We start from the raw sequence: 25,153 nt of genomic DNA, 5'->3' as shown, positions 1-25,153 counted from the left end.
GCTCCCCGATCTCTCTCCTCAGCTCTGGGGCTCAGCCTTGTGGTGGCTGTAGATGGCTGGGCTGTGGGTATTAATAGCTCCACATTCACGCTGAGAAGCCTGGAAGTTAACTCCTTCTCTGCCAGAGCTAGGAGGCTGCGGCTGGCCACTGTAGGGAAGCAAGGACCACGCCTCTGCTGGGAGCCTGGTGTGCTAGCACACACTCCGCAATACCTCCTGCCTGCGAGCCCATGCTGCACAGTCCCTGGGGCTTGGTCAGATGTCCTGTGCCACCTAGACCCTCCATGCACAGGTAGGGAGGATCTGGGTGGGACTCAGAGCTCTGAGCTCCAGGGACCATCCCCCCTACCCCCTACCCCACCCCCAGAGCCGTTCAGTTCACACCTACACTGTCAAGTAACCAAGTCCCTCCACATTCCCAGAAATGAGCATTCTGAGTCTGGGTCCAATTGCATGACCACTTTGAATGGGAGCCAGGGGTGAGGCAGACATTGTTTAGTATGCTCAGCTGGGGTGTGTGTGTGTGTGTGTGTGTGTGTGTGTGTGTACCAGAGTGGGCCTTATTTACCTGTTTCCTTAGCATCATTGTGTATTTATCAGGCACTGGGCGGGACACAGAGGCTCCTCCTCCCTTGGTTGGGCTTGTACCCCAACAGGAGGCGGTCAAGGGGCTTGTGGCTGGTCTGTACAGGGACCAATGAATTAGAAAGGGTGCTTCCCCCAGGCAAGCCCAGGGCACTGCCTGCAGTTGGGACCTCACCTGTGCAGAAACTGACAACACAGACAACCATTCCAGTGGCCCTGGGAGCAGAGGAAACAAAGGATAAAGAAATCAGGCTGTGAAAAGGGCGGGGTGGGAGGGGAGTTAAGCAGGAGGGCTGGGATGGACAGGCAGGTACTTAGAAAGGGGGTTTGAGGAAGAAAAAAAAAAACAAACTTCCAACAAGGTGCCATCAGAGCAGAGACCTACAGGAGAGGGAGGAGCCAACTGAAGATCTAGACTCTAGGGGAGAGCCTTCCTGCAGGAACATAGGCACCAGGGGCCATTTGGGGAGGTGAGTGAGAGGCAGGTAAGGTCTTTAAGCTGGCTTTTTTTGGTATGGAGTAGAGCTTTCCTGGGGGATCAAGAGGCGGGGCAAGACCATCAGAGAAGATGACAGGGTTGTACAGAGCCTTACAAACCAGGAAGAGATAAACATGGTCAGAGGCGTGGGAAGTGTTTGTTCTGAGCCACTCTGCTCACTGTAGGGTGATGAAGAAGAGGGAGGGTGTATGGGAGATGAAGTGGGAATTTGTCTTGAGGCTGAGAACCTGGTGTGTGTCGGGGGCGGTTGGAGATGGAGAGTTAGAAGCCTGGAAGGACTGTCTGAACTGAGTTTCACTAGCTGGAAGAACAGGTCTAGACCTCCTAGGCCAAGAAAAAAAAAAAAGGGCTGGCTCCTGAGCAGTGCACAAAGGACAAGTTGGCAGATAGCAGCTTGGGGCCAGGATCCAGCTCTGCCAACCTAGCATGTTTGAATGGGACGTTGGGCTTTCCTTGTTGCTTAGCCTAAGAGGTGTTCACCCTAACCAATCCTCCCAGGTTCTCTTCCCCTTCTTCTCTTTCTTTTTCCTCCTGACACCCCACTGTGTAGCCCAGGCTGGCCTTGAACTCGTGACTCTCCTGTGGAGGCTTCCCTGACACTGAAATCCACACCTGCCTCTGGGGACAGGGTCTCTTTCTGTGCTGTCTGCTTTGACAGCCTCTTCTTATTTACTCTTCTGGATGGAGCACCGGCTATGAATTGGCCTGTCCCAAGTAGGTGCTTCTTTCTGCGTACTCAAGATTGAGCTGGGGAGATGATCTGGGGGCCCTGGGTCCTCCACAAGCTCTGTGGCAGATTCGATGTGTTGTTTTTTATTTCTGTCCCTGACTGGAGCCACAGGCTTACAGACATACACTGGACTACACTGCACAGCCGAAGAGAACGTGTTCAGAAAGGAGCAGCATTTCCCTTAAGGTTGTGATATTCGGGGGTTCTCTTCCCTCTTTCCCTCTTCAAGGGTTAACCTTGGGTCTCTTGATATGCAAACTTGATAGGGTGCCCCTTCAGAAGGGGGCCATGGAATAGGAAGGGACAGGAGACAGGGTGGTGGAGGTGGAGAGACAGCCCATGTTACAATCTCTGGGGTGAGAGTCAGAGGGGTCAGATTGGCCCTGAACTCTGGATGTCCCTTCCCCCCCTCCCCAGGTCCCACGAGGTTGTCATTTGCAGGTGTTAATTATTCATGAAGCTGTGCTTTGCCTGTTTTAATGCACTCTGATAGCGTTCTTTAGCTAATGGGGAAAATCGATAGGTTTTAATTCTTAGTGGCTGAGAAGCTCTGTCTGTCTCCTGTTTGGGTGACTGAACTAGATCTTGGGTTAGGGGCAGGGTGTGACCTCAGCTCAGGCACAGGAGCCTAAGCCTTCCCCTTCCCTGTCCACACACCAGTGCCTTTCGTCTCCAGACTAGGGAGAGAGGACTGTGGTCACCATGGCATTCCAAACTGCCCCAAACTTCATGAAAAGACTGAATCCTGCATCTCAGCCTTTTGTCATACTCCAGGATGGATGGTCGTCATTCTAGCCTTTGAGCTAGACCTGTGGTTCAGATATGGAAGTGCCTCCCCACCAGCTTTGGGGGCTGTTGTCATGCCTGCTGCCCTTGACCTTGGAGTTTGGGGACTGAATGGGGGAGTATAGCTTCCTCAGCCCACCACTCAGGGTCAGCTCTGGTTTACCTTCTGCAGCAGAGGGAAGCTGGTCTGAGCCAGAAGAGCTACAAACAGACCTCCCTGTGGGCAGTTACACATATACACAGGCTGACAATTGTTCTGTCTGACTGGGAGCTGGTATATTCCGCAGCCATCATTATGAGCACATCCCATTCCCAACCGCATCCTGTCCCTCAGTAGATGCCCTTTGAGATTCCTGTAATTATCTGGAGAACAGAGCCACCTCTCTCTCTCTTCCTCTCTCTCTCTCTCTCTCTCTCTCTCTCTCTCTCTCTGTGTGTGTGTGTGTGTGTGTGTGTGTGTGTTTTCTTGCTAATTAGACAAGTGTAAGCCTTTCAGGTGCATGATGATGGTGATAATACTGTTCTTCTAAAAAAACAAAAAATTGTTGGTGCTTCCAAAACACAACAAACCTCAGAAGATGAGAGGCCACATCTTCAGTGATGGGGTGGAGAGGGTTTTGCCTACTTCTGTCTGGTGCTGCTATGTAGTCAGATGCCAAATTTTGTACCCCAAGATCTGGTTGTCCCAAGATGTCACCAGCTTTTGTTGTACAAACCTTGCACCCCAACTTAAAACAATTGGTTAAATAAAAATGGCAGCGGCCAATTACTTCGGAGAATAGAGAAAGGTGGAGTTTGAGTTACTGGGCTGAGTGTCACAGGTGGGGGACCTCAAGGAGAGGAAAAGGAAGGAGGAAGAAGACAGACAACAGCAGTCTCCATTAGACATGCTGGACCAGGAGCATATACCTAACTGAAGCCCTTCCCCAGGACAGACTGCTGGAGCAGAGGTAACCCAGGCAAGACTCAAAACAGCAAGTATTTGGGGAGCACGGCTGGGAATTAACAGTCTAACAAATAGAAATATAGATTATGGGTAGCCGCCCAGTAATTGTTCAAGTGCTTAGTGAATAAACCATAGTCTGAGTCTCATTCATTTGGAAGCTAGGCAGGGATAAACACAATTCAATTAATTTACACGTTTCCCATGGTCCTGCTTCTCCTGATGGCCCAGAGTCCACTCCTGCTGGTTAATAGGGCTCTGACCAGCTAAAGAGGCCATCTGCTTGGGTCTGAGCCAGGTGCAGCAGCCTCCTGGACCCGGACTTGAAAAGTGGTGATGACCAGGCCTCATTTGGGATCTCAAGTATTCTCCTAAAGGCTCCTATGCTGACAGAGTGGTTCCCAATGCAGTAGTGTACTGGCACGGGGCTTCTGGGAAATGGCTGAGTCAGCAGGACTCTGTCTTCATTGGAGGATCCTTGGAGGTGGTGGGAGTGAAAGGTGGGGCTTGGTAGGAGGAAGTAGGTCCTTGGGGGTGTGTCCTTGGGAGGGAAGTTCTATTCTATGGCCCCTTCCTGTCTCCCTACAAACTTCTTGCCCTCCACACGGTGCATAGCGATGCTCTACCATGGTGTTCTTACTGAGAAGGAGTAAGGGACTGAAACCACGAGCCATAGAGAAATCTCTTCCCTGCTGCTGAGTTGGCACAGCTGGTGCAGGCACAGCAATATGGCAATCAAGACTGACAGTCTTCTGTCAGTCCCTAGAACCCACATAACAGTGGACAGGAGAGAACTGTCTCCATGAAGCTGTCCTCTGGCCTCTACATGCATGCCATGGCATGCATAAACACACAAATGATGATGATGACGATGACGATGACGATGACGACAATGGTGGTGATGATGATGAGGACGACGATGATAAATACCAATTTAAAAGAATTCTATTTTATTTTTGTTTTTGTTTTCCAGACAGACTTCCTTTGTGTAGCCCTGGCTATCCTGGAACTACCTCTGTAGACCAGGCTGGCCTCAAACTCATACATATCTGACTGCTTCTGCCCACCCAACCCCAACCCTGCCCAGTGCTGGGATTAAAGGTGTGTGCCACCACTACTCAGCTATTATTTTTTTTTAATTTAAAAATTACTTATGTGCTGGTGTCTGATCTCTTGCAGGCAGTTAGGAGTCACCTGACATGGGTGCTGGAAACTGAGCTCAGACCCCCTGCAAGAGCATGAAGGGATGTTAACTACCAAGCATCTTTCTAACCCCTGGAGTAACTTTAGTTAACTGATTAATATTTTGAGACAGGGTCTTAGTTGGTAACCCAGGCTGGTGTGGAACTCGTGGCAATTCTCTGTTCCAGGGCCCTGACTTCTAACCTCAACACCTCCACATACAGTGCTGGTAGTGCAATTATAGAAGAGCGCCAAGGGCTCTTGTCTGCTGAGCCATCTCTCCAGCCCCAGAACAATGTTTCAAATCTTTGCTCCCGTAAGTTATTTCAGCCAGGTACTTTGTCACAACGGCAAAACCCTAACGTACCTCCCCAGCCCATCTAACCCTAAGCTGGCCTTTTCCCTGTCCCTACGCAGGACACAGCAGATGCCAGGCTCAAACACAGTTTGAACAGAAGCCTTTGGGAACAAACTGTATGCTGGACAGACTTGCTAGGGTCCTCCTCAGGACTCAGGACTCCCTCACACTCCCCAGTTTCATAGTCACCCTGTTATCTGTTATCCATGTAGGACCCTTCCCTCATCTCAATTCGTATTTTCTATTAATTAATGTATTTTTTCATTGTATGTGCATCGGTGTTTTGCCTGCATGTATGTCTGTGTGAGGATGTCATATCTTGGAGTGGCAGACAGTTGTGAGCTGCCATGTGTGTGCTGGAATTTGAACCCAGTTCCTCAGGAAGAGCAGTCCATACTCTTAACCACTGAGCCATCTCTCCAGCCCCTCAGTCCATATTTTGATTCTCCCTATCCCACCCACCATGGATGCTGAGCAGGAATAAGTCACTGGGACTTTCTCCAATCCTTCCCTTGACGGATCACTCTGAAAACTATTTTAGCAAGTATGCTAAATGCTTAAGTTGCTGCAGTCACACAGCAGCAACTCGATACAAAGCCCATTCCCCTTAGAGGCTCAGGCATAGCACCTCTCTGTTTGGTGCCCTTAAAGCTCACTAAAACCTTCTCCTGTGACTTCACATGTAGACTTGACCAGAGGCACAAAGGAAAGGAATCCGAAAGTGAAAGGACCGGTTCGCATGCCTACCAAGACACTGAGAATCACTACCAAAATAACACCTTGTGGTGAAGATTCCAAGACATGGGATCTTTCCAGATGAGGACCCACAAGCAATTCACTGATTTACATAGTCCTTCTGAGATCGTTAAGCAGATTACTTCCATCAGTATTGAGCCAGGAGTGGAGGTTGAAGTCACCACTGCAGATGCCTAAGTCAACTGTTTAAATAAATTGACTTAATTGTTAAACAACAAAACAAAATAAAACAAAACCAAAAAACCTAAATAAAACCCAAGTGAACCTCTAGGATGGAACGTAGCTTGCTCATAGTTCAAAGAGAGGCAAATACTGTCTCATCTCTCTCTCTCTCTCTCTCTCTCTGAGTGTTTGTGTGTCTGGCTCTGACTCTACACTTAACCTGAAGATTGTTGTTTTGTAGCCCAGGCTAGCCTCCAACTTGTGATTCTCCTTCCCCAGTCTCTTAAGTGTGTACCACCATGACCACCATAGTCCTTCCCTTTTCTCTATATAGGAGTGGTTCAATAAAACACAAGGAAAAGAAAGAGAGTTCAACGCCAGATTGCTACAGGCCTGACGGATGACTGACAGAAACGTAAGTAGGAAGCCAGCTTCCTGGAAGAGGCTTGACTTAAAATGTATCACAGTGTGGCTTAGGCACCTTGGCAAGAATGCCACTATCTTCCTAGAAGGAACCTGTGAAACATCCCACGTAGACAAAAAGGTATGCCTCAAACCAGATCTGGTCCAGGCTTTATCGGTGGAGAGATTCTGTTTCTCGTGCGGCTGTGCAGAGGCTGGCGGTTCTGTTGCCTAACGGCATCTTGTTATTGTTTTTTTTTGTTTTTTTGTTTTGTTTTTGTCCTTAGGGAAGGTAGGAGGATGCAAAGGGCGGCTCTGCACTTTCGAATGTTTCTGTCAGCTAGCAGCAAAAGAGATTAAAAAAAAAATCAGTTCCCAGTTGCACAGGCATGAGCACGGCAAACATCTGGGACAGAAGTGGGGTGTAACTGAAGGGAGGGAGACAGGCTAGGGTACAAGCAGCAATCAGGAGGACCCAGCTCTGAACAGAGACTCCTCCCACCTGCTCCTGCCTTGTAACTCGTCCATATTGGACCTGGAGGACAGAACTCTAAGATGTAAGGTTGTTTTTATACAAAGTCTTGCTATGTAACCTTGGATGGTTGGAAGGTGTTATGAAGACCAAGCTGGGATCAAACTTATAGAGATCCACCTGCCTCTGCCTCTCAAGTGTTGGGTTTTGTTTTGTTTTGTTTTGTTTTGTTTTTAAAGATTTATTTATTATTATATGTAAGTACACTGTAGCTGTCTTCAGACACACCAGAAGAGAGCACTGGATCCCACTATGCATGGTTGTGAGCCACCATGTGGTTGCTGGGATTTGAACTTGGGACCTTCAGAAGAGCAGTCAGTTCTCTTAACCTCGGAGCCATCTCTCCAACCCAGCTGTTCTCTTTCTAAATCAGGTTCTGAGCTAGGTGTCCAGGCCCCCAAGTGAGGCGCATCTCTGGAGGTCCTTGATAACTCTGGGTCCTGCGGCTGGGGTGTGGCTGAGCGAGGAGCACTTGCCTCGCCTGCACGATGCCCAGGGCGTGGTGGAAGCACACGCACCCCCCTCGCCCACTACAAAGCAGCCCTGGGGCAGCTTCCAAGATTCTGCATTTCCAATACCGCGTCGCGGCTGCTGATGCTGCTTTATGGTCGGTCCACTCTCTGAATGGCCAGATTAGAACTAAGATGCTAACACAGCTGTTTCTCCATTTCTCTGGCTTTGACCTTACACCCTAATGTAGAAAATGAAACTGCACCTTTTCTCTACCACTGTCCCCTCTCCCCCACACCACAAGTTCTGTCCTTATCCCTCCAGTGTTATACATCCTTTTGGTTCGACTAGTTTTTTTGTGTTTCCATTATTATAACTTTGTAGATAATACTCACACCTTAGCCACATACTATGCTCGGATTACATTTCCTTTCTTGTTCAACTTTTTTGGGGGGGGGCAGTTCAAGACAGGGTTTCTCTGTGTAGCCCTGGCTGTCCTGGAACCCACTTTGTAGACCAGGCTGGCCTCAAACTCAGAAATCTGCCGCCTCTGCCTCCTAAGTGCTGGGATTAAAGGCGTGCGCCACCACCACCCGGCTCAACTTTTAAATCTGATTTGCATTTTCCTAGAGTTATCATTGACCACCCCCATCTTACCTTTACTGAAGCATTTACAAAATTTCCAGATAAAACTCAGAATCTTTGCTTGGTAGACCCAAATGTTCCACAAACTACGTACAAGCTGAGTTTGTGCTATCCACCTTTAACCCCAGCACTTGAGGGCTGAGGAGATGGCTCAGCAGTTAAGAGCACTGACTGTTCTTCTGAAGGTCCCAAGTTCAAATCCCAGCAACCACATGGTGGCTCACAACCATGCACAGTGGGATCCAATGCTCTCTTCTGGTGTGTCTGAGGACAGCTACAGTGTACTTACATATAATAATAAATAAATCTTTAAAAACAAAACAAGGGCTGGTGAGATGGCTCAGTGGGTAAGAGCACCCGACTGCTCTTCCAAAGGTCCAGAGTTCAAATCCCAGCAACCACATGGTGGCTCACAACCATCCGTAATGAGACCTGACGCCCTCTTCTGGAGACAGCTACAGTGTACTTACATATAATAAATAATAAATAAATCTTTTAAAAAAAAAAACAAAAACCCAGCACTTGGGAGTCAGAGGCAGGTGGATCTCTATAAGTTTGATCCCAGCTTGGTCTTCATAACACCTTCCAACCATCCAAGGTTACATAGCAAGACTTTGTATAAAAACAGCCTTACATCTTAGAGTTCTGTCCTCCAGGTCCAATATGGACGAGTTACAAGGCAGGAGCAGGTGGGAGGAGTCTCCGTTTGGAGCTGGGTCCTCCTGATTGCTGCTTGTACCCTAGCCTGTCTCTCTCCCTTCAGTTACACCCCACTTCTGTCCCAGATGTTCGCCATGCCCATGCCTGTGCAACTGGGAACTGATTTTTTTTTAATCTCTTTTGCTGCTAGCTGACAGAAACATTCGAAAGTATGGATCTGAAGTCCTTTTCTGGTATTTGTGAAGACAGTTACAGTGTACTTATTTATAATAATTAATATTTTGAGAGAGAGAGAAGCAAATGGAAGGGACAAAGTTAGGGTTGAGTTCCCTGACTTTAGAAACAGTTGAATACAAGCTCAGGTGGTAGAGAAGGGGTCTGTTATTTTATTTTATTTTTTACAAATCCTGAGGCTTTCTTTTAAACTTTCTGGAGGATTTATATTGTTGAAAAGAGGAAAAAAACATGCACAAGATTTTAAATTTCAACAATACAAAATGGATGGAAATAACTTGCTCTGGGTAGAGACCCCAGGCTCCTCCAGAGTCTCCTAGGACATTTCTCTACACACCCAGGCTTGAGATGTATGGTCATTCTGTTTATTTCTTTTGAAAAGACTTCCAAAACACTCTGGGGCGCCTTGTGTTTTGACTCACTAATATTCTTGAGGTCACTCCATATAAGCACGTATAGATCTGTGCTAATTCACTTATGGACCATTACAGGAGGCTTAAAATTGTAACTTGTTTAACCATTTCTCTCTAGGTCCATCTGAGCCTCCCACACAGTGCAGCAATAAGCATTGTGTGACCACAGTGCAGTCTACATTAAGCACAGAGTATCTGGACTTGGAAAGCCGGGGCTGCTGCTAAAGCCAAGTGTTTTCTCTACAAACTTCAGTTTTTTGTAGCTGTGAGATGGCGATAAAAAGATATTTCTTTTTGTAGCATATAGCTGCTATATGCACTCACGTTCCAGATATGGACGATTGGGCACCGAACAAAACAGATCGGATCCCTGCCCTTGCGGAGCTTAGAGTCCAGCGGCAGAGCACAGGTCATAGACAAGATGATGCTGAGCGCTAAAGCAGTGAGGCAGGAAGGAGGATTAGATGGGAGGTTTGAGGTCTCAGATAAGGTGGGGTGCAGGTAGCAACCCAGTAAGGTGATGCTGAGTGGCACACATCTGAGGAAGGGTACATTAATACCTGGCAGAGAGCAGGGACGGGGAGGGCACCGCCTTCTACACAGCTGCAGGGGATAGCAAGGGCTCCCTGTGCTAAGGATCTCCCAGCTCTAAGTCTGCCTTCCAGGACCTCTAGATAATAAGTAGAGCCCTTCCCTGGCTGCGGCAATGCCAGTGACAGCAGGAGAGATGCCCCTGCCCTGTGAGCACGGAGTGTGATGGAGCCACTCAGAGGATGTCAGGTAGGTGCCTGGGCGGTGAGATAAATCCACATGCATGTGCCAGTGCAGTGGTGTAGCAGTGGGAACTCCAGTCACCGTCTTCACCCTCTCCTCGAGGTCAGGCCTTCCTCCGCAGGCTCAGCCTCCACTCGCTCCCCTCTCGAAGGGGTAAAGTTGCTCACCAACCTCCCCTCCTCCTCGATGTCAGCCACCCCTATAGTAGTTTGGTGGCTTCAGGGAGGGTGCTTCATTCCCAGCCCAGTGGCCCCAGTCCCTACTTGCTTTCTATTGCTCTGATAAAGCACCATGGCCGAAAGCAACTTGAGGACAAAGAGCTTTAAAGACCTCTAGCAGGAACCTGGAGGTGGGAACTGAAGCAGACTCCTTCAAGGACAGTCATGGCTTATTAGCTTGCCCCCATGGCTTGCTTTCTTATATGATCAAGCATCACCCACCCAGGGGTTGTACCATCCCCAGTGGACTGGGACTTCCACACATCAGCCAGTCATCAGGCCAGTCTGATAGAGGCTTTCTTCCAGTTAAGGTTCCTCTTCCCAGATAACGGTAGCTTGTCTCAGATTGACAAAAAAGCAACTGCAACAACCAGATCCTGCCCCAGGTTTGGATGCTTTCTTGGTGAGGTGGCTGGCACTGGAGAGGAAGAAGCAGGAAGCAGGAAGCAGGAAGCAGGAAGCAGGAAGCAGGAAGCAGGATCTCCCTTTGGATGGCACATTTGGGTAATCTCAGAGCTCACCAGTCAAACTAACCTTGCAGAGTTCTCCTTCCAACCCATTATGGCCAGGGCTAGGATTTTTCGGTAGAACCTGAAGGTTCTGGCATTGGCCGTGTGGTTGGGAGAGGGAAAGGTGCTGGCTTTGTTGTGAGCAGCAGTCAAGAGGAAGCTGCTGAACTCACAAGGTGTTTCTTTGGACTACATTGGTTGTGGAGTTGAGAAAGTGGTGGCGAGGCTAAAGCTCCCCTTTTCCAGCCATCTCAAAGTGGCCCCATTGCCTAGGAACTAGAAGTCCTCTGTCCTCTCCCTAAGGCCCTCAAGGCTCCAATCTTTGCCGCTTCTCACCCAAGCAGAAGGAATCAGCAGCCACCTTCTTGTGTCTTCCCCAATAGATGCCCTGTGTGAGGTTGGTTGTGCAAGGCGCCTTTGTGGTATTCCTTGGCTCCTGACAGCTCTTCAGAGATGCAACACTTGCCTTTCCTCTCAGAGCTGTAACACTTACAAACCTTCGCCTCCAGCCCAGCAACCCTCCTCTAGGGCTCCCTGTGGGTGGAGTCTACAAGCAGCAGCCTCTGCTTCACACAGCTCAGAAGGATGGGGATAGGTCTGAGCCAAAGGGTTCAGATAAGTACGAGGGCGGGCTGTTTCACAGTCTTCATAAAGATATAAATCTAGATTCTCACTGTCCAGATGCCTCACTGTTTAAGGCGTAGGAAACACCAGATGGATCAAGAATTTCAAAGTTAAAAATAAAACCCATAAAATAATTAGAATAAAATATGAATGAATTTTTAAAAAGAATAATGAGCCAGGCATGACGGCACACATCTGTAATCCCAGCATTCTTGAGGCAGAGGCTAGAGGGCCATAAGTTCAAAGCCTGCTCAGTTGGCATGTTGAGATCCTGTCTGGATAAAACAAAACAAACAAAAAATGTTGAAACACAAGCGAGGTTTTCTAGGTCAGTAACCAAGCTGGTGAATTATAAATGTGTCTGTCAAAAATTGAAAGATACTGGGTTCGGTATCTAGTACTTGGAGGAAGTGAGGAGTCACACAGTAATAGGTACTAGAAACGAAATCAAAACAAGTGGTAAACTATTTTTAAAGTGTGTAACACAAAGAGCCATGTCTGCAATACAAAATTAGCTCTTACCAGGACAGTGACTTACAAACCACAGACCATGAACTGGAAGTTTCAAAAGAAACAGAACCAGCCGGAAAGCCGGTGGGAAAGATACAAGCAGCTGTTCTCACTACTCAAGTGTCTTCACACTTCCTGAGCCTTTGGCTGGAAGTATCCTCCCTCAGGCGACAACGGCTGCTGTTCACTTCCTTCAGCTCAGTAGTGCCAGAGGGACGAAGTTGGATGGTGCGGTTGGGAGGTGGCAGAGACTTAGAGAGAATGGGTTTGCAGGAAGTCCTCGGGGGCCCTTAGGGGAGAGAGGCTTGCCTTTGAAGGGATCTTGAACCCTGGACCCTTCCTCTTTTGTTCCTTGACTGGAAAGAGCAAGGTTTTTTGTTCCTGTTGTTAGCTTGTTTTGTTTTCTGAGTGCTTTGTTTACTGGATGTTGAAGCTAGGGCCTTGCACAAGCTAAGCAAGCACTTTACCAGTGTGATGCACAAGGAGCAGCTCTGTGCCCACGTGATAACATACAACTTGCCACAGGTCAGAGCAACAGCGGCCAGACCTACCAAATCACTGAGCCGAAAGAATCTTTGAATGATGGGGCCTAGCAAACACAGAAGTGGATGATCACAGTCAGCTATTCGATGGGTCACACGGCCCCTAATGGAGGAGCTAGAGAAATTACCCAAGGAGCTAAAGGGAACTGCAACCCTATAGGTGGAACAACAATATGAACTAACCAGTACCTGGGAGCTCTTGTCTTTAGCTGCATATGTATCAAAAGATGGCCTAGTCGGTCATCACTGCAAAGAGAGGCCCATTGGACTTGCAAACTTTATATGCCCCAGTACAGGGGAACGCCAGGGCCAAAAAGGGGCAGTGGGTGGGTAGGGGATTGGGGGGGTGGGTATGGGGGACCTTTGGGATAGCATTGAAAATGCTCAGGTTCTGTGGGACCACCTGGGAATAGGGACATGCAGGTTGCATGAGAGCCATCCGGTGCAGGCTGCTTCGGAGCAGTCTGTAGTTGGAAACCTGCTGGGACAGATATAGTGTAGGGACAGAAGGTAGAGCTAAGGAGTTTAGGGGAAGGTTTTCATCTTGAGTATACATTGAAACTTGTAGGCCCATGGTCCTGGTACCTGGTGGGGCAGAGGAGTCCCAAGACTAGGGGGAGCTCACCCTCAGGGATGGGCAGTAGGTGGGAAAGTTAGGCTGTTGATTGACAGGAGCACTTATCTGGAGTCTGCTTGACTTGTGAGAGATGGATCCAAGTCAACTTCCTGAAAGGTACAAGCATTTTTCAAGTTTACAAAAAGAGATAAAGGTTCTAGCTGTGTTAGCATTACCACTGCTTGTAATCTGTCCTGAAATCCACATTGTAAACCAATGCCTTTGAGTTATATTTGTTTACCATGAGGCACAAGTGGTTGATGACTGAGAGAAGCCATTTTTAAAGCAAGCTTCTTGCTTTAAATAAGAGTAAAAAGTTATATTGAAACCTGTTTTGGGAGTTTATTTTTTTCAGAGTGAAGTCCACCAACAAGTTAAACAGTGTCTATTTGCTTTTCTCAGCAGGAGACCTAGTAGCTCTAGAAAAGTGAGGCCCAAGGCCTAGTTTTATATGTATAACGGACTGACCAGTCAGCTGCAGCCTTGGGGGAGGGGATTGGTTTGCTTGCTGCTCTTAACGTAAAGTCAGAATTAACTGTCAATATCATCTGAGATCTGAGAAGAATGAATTAAAACAAGAAGTATGTCCAAATGGTCTATGTATTAGTTAAAAAGTCAGAGATTTACCCACTACCTAGGCGGTTGACCTAGGCTCCAATGGTCTCAGTGGCTTCACTGGGGAGAGAAGTAGACTATCTTCAACTATCTCAGGGAACAGCATTAAATGTTTAGCTTGATGCACAGGAAGATCTAAGGCGTTTTCCTGTGGAGAAGGAACCTGGGAAAGCTGACTGGCTGCGGCAAGGAAGCGTAGAGCAGTCAATTCAACATTGTCCACAGTGTGGGCAAAGCTCTGGGGTAGGAGAGGCGTGGGGCAGTTCTGCCCAGTGATTAGTGTTACCACAGCCCAGGTGGAGCTATCTGCCCCACTGTCTTCTCTGAAAACTTTAGAGCTGCCACTAGGAGCTGGAATTTCTGTCTACCATAGGAAGCCTTTTTATTACATATTTTGAATGCCATATTCAGCAAATCTCTGAAGAATTTGAGGACAGTTATCTATTAAGTACACCTTATTATATTATATTATATTATATTATATTATATTTATTTATTTTGGTTTTTCGAGACAGGGTTTCTCTGTGTAGCCTTGGCTGTCCTGGAACTCACTTTGTAGACCAGGCTGGCCTCAAACTCAGAAATCCGCCTGCCTCTGCCTCCCAAGTGCTGGGATTAAAGGCGTGTGCCACCACTGCCCGGCTAATTAAGTACACCTTATTTTAAACAAACTTTGTTTTTAGTTACTTGCTTTAGGCTTAACCTTGAAAACATACAGGCTTTCTTGCTCTCTTGTTCTCTTCTCTTCTCTTGCTCCTGCTCCCTTCCCCTCTTCCCCCCTCCCATTCCCCTCCCCTCTTTCCATGTGCTCATGCCAGCCTCTACTCCTCTCCTCTCCTCTCCTCTCCTCTCCTCTTCTTCTTCTTCTTTTAAATTTTATTTTATTAGATATTTTCTTTATTTACATTTCAAATGCTATCCCGAAAGTTCCCAGTTCCCTATACCCTCCCCCCGCCCTGCTCCCCTACCCACCCACTCCCACTTCTTGGGCCTGGCTTTCCCCTGTACTTTCTTCTTCTTCTTCTTCTTCTTCTTCTTCTTCTTCTTCTTCTTCTTCTTCTTCTTCTTCTTCTTCTTCTTCTTCCTCTCTCTCTCTCTGCCTTTCTCTGTCTCTACTCCCTCAACTCCCCTCCCTATGCCCTGGATAAACTGTATGCTATACAAAAAAGAAAAGAAAAGAAAAGGGAAAAAGAAAAGGAAAAGGAAAAGGAAAAGGAAAAGGAAAAGGAAAAGGAAAAGGAAAAGGAAACGCATACAGGAGGCTAAATAAAGCTTTTGTTGTAAATGAATTCCATTTGTACTTAGCTTGACTATGAGCCTAGGTTTGAGCATACTAAGGAATTTGATCCTTTATAACGCGACTGAGCATCAACCTGTGTGTCTTACTTATCTTTAACAGTTACAGCAAGCCAGCAGCTTTTATAAGATTAAGGTTTTACAGCTGAGTCTTAAAATTTTAAGTTGAAGATTTAATTGAAGATTTTTTTTATCATCAAAATAAAACTTTAAGCCACCAATGCAGTAAACTTTAAACTATAAATACAATCCATAGGAAGACTGGGAATTTTTTGATCCTTTTTATAGGATACAGAAAATCGAGTTTCTTGTAAGACTTAGTTTATCCAAATAATTAAAGCTTAATAAAGTCGCCAAAGACAAAGATGCTAGACATATATTTTAAGGCTGTTACTGTTAATCTGAGTAGAGCATAGGAATTTATAAACCTTATTTATCAACTATATCTAGAAGCCTGGTGCTGAGCAGTTAGTAAGGTCGTAAGTAGTTAGAGATAAGAGGGTTTCTGTTATTCCAAGTAGACAGACCTTTAACCCTTAGGAATCCATCATCACATAAAAATCCATCCTAACCCGAAACAGTTTGGAGATCTGCTGTTGTCTCCTTGGTCTAAAATGGAGCTACAAGGATAATCAGAGGTCTCAGAAGTTTTATAAGTGCTGCCTTGGTTGTTTTATACCATATGGTCATCTTAATCAGGGTGGTGGTAAAGTCGCAAGGCATGTATCTGTTTTTAACCTTAGTTAAGATGCCTGCCAGTCACACCTTTGCTTTCATCCTAATGAGGTCATCAGCCAGGACAGGCAAGCCATATAGTTGCTATTTAAAATATCTATTTTCCGGGCTGGTGAGATGGCTCAGTGGGTAAGAGCACCCGACTGCTCTTCCAAAGGTCCAGAGTTCAAATCCCAGCAACCACATGGTGGCTCACAACCATCCGTAATGAGATCTGATGCCCTCTTCTGGTGTGTCTGAAAACAGCTACAGTGTACTTACATAAAATAAATAAATAAATCTTAAAAAAAAAAAAAAAAAAATCTATTTTCCTATAAATCTATTTTTAAAACAAGAGTTGCATCCAAGTTATATATACAGTATATTCCAAACAAGAGTTGAAGCACATATGTCGTATGTTGTAGCAATTAAGATTATCTATGTAGCCGGGCATGGTGGCACACGCCTTTAATCCCAGCACTCAGGAGGCAGAGGCAGGCGAATTTCTGAGTTTGAGGCCAGCCTGGTCTACAAAGTGAGTTCCAGAACAGCCAGAGCTATACAGAGAAGAGAAACCCTGTCTCGAAAAAAACAAAAAAAGAAAAAAGATTATCCACGTATAGTTTTTAAACTATAAGCCTTTTGTTTTAAAGTTTTAAGCTAAATTTCATTACAGATTTTTAACCCTACCCAGTGAATTTACAAATCCCGAGATAGTTTACAGCAAAGTCTTAAGACATTTTTTGAGAATGAATGTTGTGATCATAAAGAGAAAGAGCTCTAAGAATATGCTCTAGCAAGCTGTGCAGTGGTGACACACGCCTTTAAACCCAGCACTTGGGAGGCAGAGACAGGCAGATTTCTGAGTTCGAGGCCAGCCTGGTCTACAGAGTGAGTTCCAGGATAGGATAGCCAGGGCTATACAGAGAAACCCTGTCTCGAAAAACCAAAAAAAAAAAAAAAAAAAGAATATGCTCTAGGGAGGTGTGGGGGGTGGGGGAAGGGGGTGCCTCAGTGGGCCCATGGCAAGGCATCCCTTCCCCCTGAGGGACCAGACACACACCAGTATAGTATAGTATAGAGTTTATTTAGGGCATGGGGAGGGGAGTTAAGAGAGTAGTAGAGGCAGAGAAAAGCAGAGAGAAGGAGAGAGTAGAGAAGCAGAGACCAGCCATGACCACAAGGAGAGAGGTGGGAAGAGTGGTGGTCTGGCAGAGACCCAGGCTAAGCAATTCAGCTCCCACCTAGATCCAGGGCTTTGAGTTGGTCCACCCCAACACCTACGCCATCTATGAGTTGTTGGAGCATATGAAGGGGCCTGTTCTGTGGCTATGGCTGCAGCATCTCCATCCATAACTTGACAACAGCAGGATAACCAAGAGGAGTCTCAGCTAGGGTCCAGTATTAATGGTGTAGCAAAAGTCAGAGAGAGGCCTTGAACCAGACCAACAACTCATTTTAATGAATATTTGCATGTGAATCTGCTGTTTGGGCAAAAGAGTATATTGTGTGATATACCACAGCAGCTTCCAATGCCACTATTGGGATGGAAAGGTGGGAAGGATGGAGGAGTGGAGCATGGTGGAGCTGGAGCCACGACAGCTGTGAGGGGTGTGTGTGAGTCAAGGCTGTAGTTGATGGAGGAGCAGGTCGTTACTCAGTAGGTCAGTAGGTCAGTAGGTCAGTAGGTCAGCAGGATGATGGGCCACAGTCTGGAGCTTGCTCAGACTCAGCCTCTAAACAAACTGCCTGGTCACATGATTGCACTGGTGCTGGACAGGGAAAGGATACTCTAGATGAAGAATGGTCCGTTTTCTGGATTGGACCTTTTCAAAAGACCTCCATGGTCCATGCTTTCCTTGCATTGCATGCCTGTCAGTGGCCTGTGCTTTGACAGAGGACCATGTCGTGTCGATGTCTGTACTGCCACAGGAGACCAGGCAGAGGTCCTTGGTGCATGCTGATTATGGAGAACAAGTAGGTGTTTGTGGTCTGTGCTGTTGCCTCGGCTCTGTGCTCCTGCTGACTGTGAAGGGCAAGGAAGCTAGTCTTGAAGTGTTACCAGTGACAGATGACAGCAGATGCACAGTTGAGAAAGAGGAACATAAAAGGCTTCTGTGGCAACTCCTCCCTCCACCCCACACCACTCCACACACCCCCGCAATGACAACCTACAGAGGAAGCCATCAAGGAAAACTACAAAAAAATTATGATGAAGATGGTGAAGCATTGGGGGCTGGTGAGATGGCTCAGTGGGTAAGAGCACCCGACTGCTCTTCCAAAGGTTCGGAGTTCAAATCCCAGCAACCACATGGTGGCTCACAACCATCCATAAGGAGATCTGACGCCCTCTTCTGGTGTGTCTGAAGACAGCTACAGTGTACTTACATATAATAAATAAATAAAAAAAAAAAAAAAAAAAAAAAAAAAAAAAAAGATGGTGAAGCATGGCTCTCTCTCCACAGTTGATGGCTTCTGGTGCAGGTGCAGGTGGAAGAAGATTCATCTTCTCTTGGAGGGACGACCATTAGGAAGCTGACCATGCTCCAGTGAGTATACGGATAACACAAAATGGACTCTTCCCTTTCTTCTTTGTTTTGGGGGTTAATCATGGTGGAGGGAAGGTGGACAATGGGAGGACTGGGAGGTGAGCTCAATGAGGTACATGATGTAAGATTCCTAAATAATCAATCAATAAAAGCTTTATGTTAAAAAAAAAGAAAAAAGGCCGGGCAGTGGTGGCACATGCCTTTAACCCCAGCACTTGGGAGGCAGAGCCAGGTGGATTTCTGAGTTCGAGGCCAGCCTGGTCTACAGAGTGAGTTCCAGAACATCCAGGACTATACAGAGAAATCTTATCTCCAAAAACCAAAAGAAAGAATTAAAAAGGGGGCTAGAGAGATGGCTTAGAGGGTAAGAGCACTGGCTGCTCTTCCAAAGGTCTTGAGTTCAAATCCCAGCAACCATATGGTGGCTTACAACCATGCATAATGGGATCCAATGCTCTCTTCTGGTGTGTCTGACATCAGCTACAGTGTACTCATGTATAATAATAAATAAATCTTTGAGCTGGAGCAAGCAGGGAGCACTCGGGATTGACCAGAGTGAGCAGAGTTCCTAAAACTCAATTCCCAACAACCACAAGAAGGCTCACAACCATCAATCAATAAACAAACAAACAAACAAACAAACAAACCTTAAAAAAAAATCTTAGAGATAAGAGACTTTTGGAAGTCCAGAGCAGAGAATGTCTAAGAGGTTTGGGAATCATTTGTTTGTGCTGTGGCAGAGGTTGTGACTGTATGAGAGAATTTAGAAAACAAGTGTGCCACCTTTGGCCATTGAGCTGTACTGAGACCAAGCAGGACAGGGAGGACAGAAAGACTCTAATAAAGTCTGAGCTGGTGGAGAGCCAAGGGAAAGGGATGCAAAGTAAACTCGGCTGAAAGGGGCGTTCCTATAAACTTCAAGAGGGAGCTGAGACAGAGAGAAGCCCAGGAGGACATTGAGAAGCTACAGGACTTTCAAGAGGGAGCTAAGAGGGACAGGGTTGCTAAGTGTAGGAGCTCCACCCAAAGAAGGATTCCTAGAGGTCCAGGACGGCTTACGGAAGAGACAGAGCAGGCAGCTCCCGAGGAGAGGGGCTAAAACTCCAGGAGAGAGCTGTGAACTTGTCTGAGAAAGGCAAGGTCGCTGTACAGGCTCAGGACAGTATAAAGAAGCTGGGGGACTTCTAGGAAGGAGATGAGAGACAGAAGGAACAGGGTCACAGAGACCAAGAAGGGCGTAAGGAAGCCAGCCTAGGGGAAGGAGAGGAAACTCATAGCCTATAGGTCCAAGAAGGCCCAAGAAGAGATAGAGGAGGAAGCTCCAAGAGGAGGCAAATAAGCCCAGCAGGGCTTAAAGAAAACTGTGAGACTTAGCAGACAGCTCCTGGGGCATGTGTGTTGGGACTTGGTCTTGTGTTTGTGTTGGGGGTTGGTCTGGTGCTGCTGTTTTCAAATGGTGGCCCCCAAGATCTGGTTGCAGTGTCCTTCAATGGGTACTAAATGTTTGTTATGCCATTTAAGGAAGCTATTTATTTTACTCTTCTTTTCTTTTCTTTTCTTTTCTCTATCCTTCTTTCTTTCTTATGTAAGGGGTTGAAAAGGAAAGAAGGGGGAAGAAGGAATATGATAAAGTCAATAGGAAAAAGAAGTAGATTATTGAATCTATCTACTCTTTTTTGTTTGTTTGTTTTTCGAGACAGGGTTTCTCTGTGTAGCCCTGGCTGTCCTGGAACTCACTCTGTAAGACCAGGCTGGCCTTGAACTCAGAGATCTGTTTGCTTCTGCCTCCCAAGTGCTGGGATTAAAGGTATGCGCCACCACTGCCCAGCTTTAAAAATGTGTAGACCAGGCTGGCCTCAAATTCTTGATCCTCCTGCCTCTGCCTCCTTCAGCAAATCCTACCAGCGTGGGCCACCACTACTGGTGAATCTACTCTTAAACCAAAGAATATTTTATAGCCAAAATCTTACATTGATATAGATCTTTGTATATTGATACATATTAAGGTTATATTTTGTTACATTGGTATATATCTTTGCATATTGATACAAAAATTAAGGTTATTTTTGTTACAACATACTATGTGTTAGCATTCTGTCTAAACTCCATCCCACAGTTACCTGGCAACAGTCAAGTATGGTCCTCCATGCCCCCTCCTCTCTCTCTTACTCTTGTTCCCTCTTGCTTCTCTCTTGCCCTCTTGGGCTCTTCCCTTCCCCCTCCTTTCCCCATTCCCTTCCCCCTCTCTCCACACGTCCATGACCAGCCTCTGTTTCTCTACTTCTCTACTCTCTCCCTCTCTCTGCCTTTCTCTGCCTTTACTACCCTCTTAACTCTCCTCCCCATGCCCTGAATAAACTCTATTCTATAGTATTCTAGATAGGCTATAGATAAATAGATGGTCTTCAAAAACTTCAGGGATCCACAGAGTATATATAGCATTTAAAGATGTTTTATTAAAGTAAGCCTTTTTTTTTTTTTTTTTTTTTTTGAACAATGAGACAGGTCAGATCCTGGCAGCACCCCCATTTTACTTCAAAGAAGATGATAAGCATAAAAAAATAAAATAAAATAAAACAAAACAAAAAAACCTTCCATATGGGGCTGGAGAGATGGCTCAATGATTTTAAGAGCACTGGCTGCTCTTCTAGAAGTCCTGAAATTAATTCCCAGCAACCATATGGTGAGTCACAACCATCTATACTGGAATCTGATGCCCTCTTCTGGCATGCAGGTGTACATGCAAATAGAGCACTCATAAACATAAAATAAATAAATAAATCTTAAAAAAACAAAACAAAAAAAAACAAAAACAAAAAACCAAACCTCAACCCTGCCCTTGCTTTAACTACAGGCAAAATGCTGTCTAAACTGGACTAAGGAGATACAGGGAAGTCAGCTGCTGAGCTTTGCCAAAACAAGGTAAGCAGTACTTCATATTTCCTGCTTCACAGAAAAGTCTGTCAGACATACTGAGCCAGAAGGCTGAAGATGGATGCTCCAGCGTTATAGAGACAATTTTTGGGCACTATCCAGGCAGCCAGCTCTAGAAGCAGCTGAAGAGGTAGACTCTAGAATTTGTAGTCAAATTTGGCATGTGGCAGAAGCCAGAAGAAACAAATGATCCACACATACCTTAGGAGAGTCATATTCAGAGAGGCCAAGCTCCTTGGAAGGGAGCTCGTATATGCTACTACCGGGTTTCAGCACCAGGTGAATGAGGAAGTGCAGACATGATGGCTCCTAGGTTTGTTGAGAAGGTTGAGTGAGGACATGAAGGAGAAAAGAGGCAGAGGCATCTAGAAGGGTCCAGAATGAACGTGTCTAGCAAACTGAACCAGACCATGGGGTGATGGTGGGGGGCAGCAAGAGAGGAAAAGAAGAGAGCAACTGGGAACCAAGAGATCAAGAAAGCACATAGCCAGAGCCGGGCATGGTGGCACACACCTTTAATCCCAGCACTCGGGAGGCAGAGGCAGGTGGATTTCTGAGTTCGAGGCCAGCCTGGTCTACAGAGTGAGTTCCAGGACAGCCAGGGCTACACAGAGAAACCCTGTCTCAGAAAACCAAAAAGAAGAAGGAGAAGGAGAAGGAGAAGGAGAAGGAGAAGGAGAAGGAGAAGGAGAAGGAGAAGAAAGCACACAGCCAAAATGTGGGTTTTATAGGAGTCATAGAAGCTGGGGGAAGGGAAAGGAAACTCAGAGGCTGGAGAGGTTGAAGGCATGGGGTGGGGTATGCCAGATAGGATGACTCTGTAACAGGCGGAAACTGAAGGGGACTGGCAGCTAGAGTCCACTTTGATATGTTAAACAGGCACCCCAGCCATTCCTTTCTTTGAGACTCCACAACCTGCCCCTGCCCCCGCCCCCACCCCTGTATCTTATTACAGTGAGGCAAAGTCGACTAATATACTAATATATCTCGTTACTCAATCAGTGACGAGAATGATTTCTCCATTTACTTTCTATCTAATGATATGAAAATCCCACAGGGATACCATGTAGTTCTTTCTAGAAGTTTGCTTGTGGAGAATAGAAGAAAGTTGAGGTAGTTCCCGAAAGGATCAGGGCAGATACTCTATTTTTGAAATGTACAAATATTGACAAGCTGTCTAACTTTTGGCATCTGTTTTCTGCAGTGAGTAAAAATAGCCTCTTATTATGGCATTTCTCTGATTATGAATGACCTTGGCATCTTTTATAGGTAGGGAAGTTTCTCTTTAGAATCTAGCTTTTTCTAGCAGATTATTGAACTTTTTAGTATAATTCCAGGGATTCTGTGGAGTAGGCCGAATGCCCCTTCATGGGGAATATGAGTTTGCTGTTGTTCTTTTGCCTCCAGCTGTCGCTAGTCAGTTGGCTACAGGTTCGGCTCTACCTGGATCTCAGCACCCTTTCTTTTCTCTTAGGTTTTACAGCAGCCAGTGGTGGCAGGAAGCACTCAGAAGCAAAGACAACCTACCAAGTGCCGGCAGCCCAAGAGCCCCTCTCTACTTTGCTATCTCTCTTTTCTTTTTCTTTTGAGACAGCATCTCAAGTATCCCAGGCTGACCTCACACTCTCTGTGTAGCTGAGAATAAACCTGAAATTCTGGTCCTCTGGCCTACCTTCCAAGTGCTGGGATTACAGGTTAGAGTTATTATTCAGGTTTCTGTAGTATGGGGAATTGAATCCAGAGTCTCAGGCATGCTAGGCAAGCACTCTACCAACTAAGCTACAAACAAAGCCCTCTGTCTCAATATTTTTTACGCAAAAAGAGATGTAAGAAACTGAGTTTGAAGGACAGACAGATGTATCTGCTAAGGTCTTGTGAGAGCTACATTGTTGCCGTGGTATGACTGCTTGTGTCCCTTCAAAACTCATCATATGAGGCAAATTTACATAATAACATTGAAAGGGTAAGGGGACCTAATTAGTGGATTGCTTGTCCTAGATTCAGCCTCAACTACATACTAAGTTCAAGCACCAGTCAAAAGCAAGAAAGCAGTGGGATCTTTGGGCAGTTTGAGATTGGCGTCTTTGCTTGCTTGAATTTGAAATGGCAACCTTTGCTGGTGGTGTTATTTTGGAAGGTTCTGGAAACTTTAGGACTGGGGACTACTTTGGAGGTTCATACTTAGTCCTTGGTCTGTTCCTTTCTTCTTTTGGATAAGGAGAAGGTGTGTAGCCTCTGGAACCCAAAACCACCAATGTGTTTTGCTTGTAGCGGCTAGTTTATGATACTTTGTATCTGGAATAGACTGAGACTCAGGCTAAACCAGGGAGATTTCCCTGCCCTCTCCCCCAACACTGGGCCTCATTTAAAGGACACTAATCCCATCTCTCAGTGGAGATGCCAGGCTAAAGGCTCTTTACTTTGATAAGTTCTTTCAATATTGTTTCTCAACGAAGTCACCAGGGCTTGGAAAGGGAGAGTGACAGTACAGTTCTGGGCAGAGTCGGAACGTGTATGCCACACGGACCCAGAGCTTCACATCAGATTCTGGCCAGTTCAAAAGTGATGACCCAGAATAAGTTAGCATCTTAGCATGTCTTCTAGGCTCTGCCCAACAGTTACCCCAAACCGCCAGGTAAACCTTGCTTACTCTAAAAAGGACTGTTTGGTCTCTCCCTCTCCCTCTCGCTCTCCCTCTCCCTCTCCCTCTAGCTCTCTGACTCTCTTCTCTCTGACCCTGTTCTCCCTCTCTCCCTTTCCCCTCACCCCCTCTCCACATTCCCATTCCCAGACAGCCTCTTCCCTTCTTTTATTCTCTTTTTCTCTGTCCTTCTCTGTCCTCTCTCTTTCTTTGCCTCTACTCCCTTTTCAACTCCCCTTCCCTACCCATAAATAAACTCTATTCTATATTAGACCCGAGTCATATAGCTGGTACCTGGGGTGTAGGGTGGGGATACCTCAGCATGGGCCTGCTGAGTCACCCCCCCCCCATACCACATCATACCACCGTACAAAACATATCATTTGTTTTACAAAACATATTAGAATAAGTCCTAGATCTCTTTCCAAAATAGTTTTTTGGGGGGGAGTGGGGTGACTAAAGTAGAAATATTTGGTTTCTTTGGAGACTCAGTTGTGTCATGTGATATTTTTAAAAAATTGTCTTATGAGATGATGTTTTGCTGAAGCAGACAGGAAGGAGGGTATTTGGCTGAGAACAGACATGAGGCGTTTTTCTGGAAGCTGCCTGGAAAGGGGGCATATGATGTTTTTCTAGAGTGGATGCCTGAGAGGACATGTGATGTTTGGAAAGGGTATAAGGACAACCCAACAGAGAGTGTGTGACGCTGTGGCACTAACTTGCCTTGCCTTCTTTTCTAATCATTATTTGTCCTGATTTAGTAGAAAGAAACCCATCAAGGAACTTCTCGTGATATTCTGGTGGCTTCTGGCCACTTCCAAGGTTACAGTTTCTTCTGGGTGGACTGCCGTTGCTGATTCGTGAATGGTGTTTGCTAGTGGATTGAGCTACTGCTTCTGATTCATGTAAACCGAACTGCTGGTAACCTGACAATGCAGATTGGAATCGTCCCAAGAAACTCTTTCTAAACAAGTCCACATGCCCCTTTGCCATATTTTCATTTCTACTACCTATGCTGGGTAGTAGGCTAGAAGGGAGGTTAAAGCATTTAAGAATCCTTATAAAAATCTAAGCCTACAGGGGACAAAAGAACAAACTCCTTTTCTTTAGACTTAATCCTAAGAGGCTCTCAGTTCTGAATAGCAAGGGTCTAGGAGACAAAATAGCACTAGGAGACAAAACTTGTTCAAGAGCAAAGCAAAGGCTAAGAGACAGACCAAGTCCCCAAGATATGATAGGAGCCTTGGATCCAGCCAAGCCTGAAAGCCACAAAC

The 25,153-nt window shown here is 46.2% G+C and overlaps 1 long non-coding RNA gene across 2 annotated transcripts; it reads left to right on the top strand.

Moving 5' to 3' along the window:
• The first annotated feature begins 157 nt into the window (after window positions 1-157).
• 1700123J17Rik (RIKEN cDNA 1700123J17 gene) lies at window positions 158-24,149 on the top strand. Of its 2 annotated transcripts, NR_131046.1 has the most exons (5): window positions 158-292; window positions 6,336-6,416; window positions 18,221-18,304; window positions 21,159-21,226; window positions 22,713-24,149. It is a non-coding gene; the product is annotated as an RIKEN cDNA 1700123J17 gene (long non-coding RNA). The 2 variants fall into 2 exon arrangements; NR_131047.1 differs by lacking the exons at window positions 158-292; window positions 6,336-6,416 and adding an exon at window positions 10,792-10,833.
• The last annotated feature ends 1,004 nt before the right edge of the window (window positions 24,150-25,153 follow it).

This window comes from Mus musculus, chromosome 7 (genome assembly GCF_000001635.26).
Source record: "Mus musculus strain C57BL/6J chromosome 7, GRCm38.p6 C57BL/6J".
Classification (NCBI taxonomy): domain Eukaryota; kingdom Metazoa; phylum Chordata; class Mammalia; order Rodentia; family Muridae; genus Mus; species Mus musculus.
This window is presented reverse-complemented; position numbering and strand designations above follow the sequence as displayed.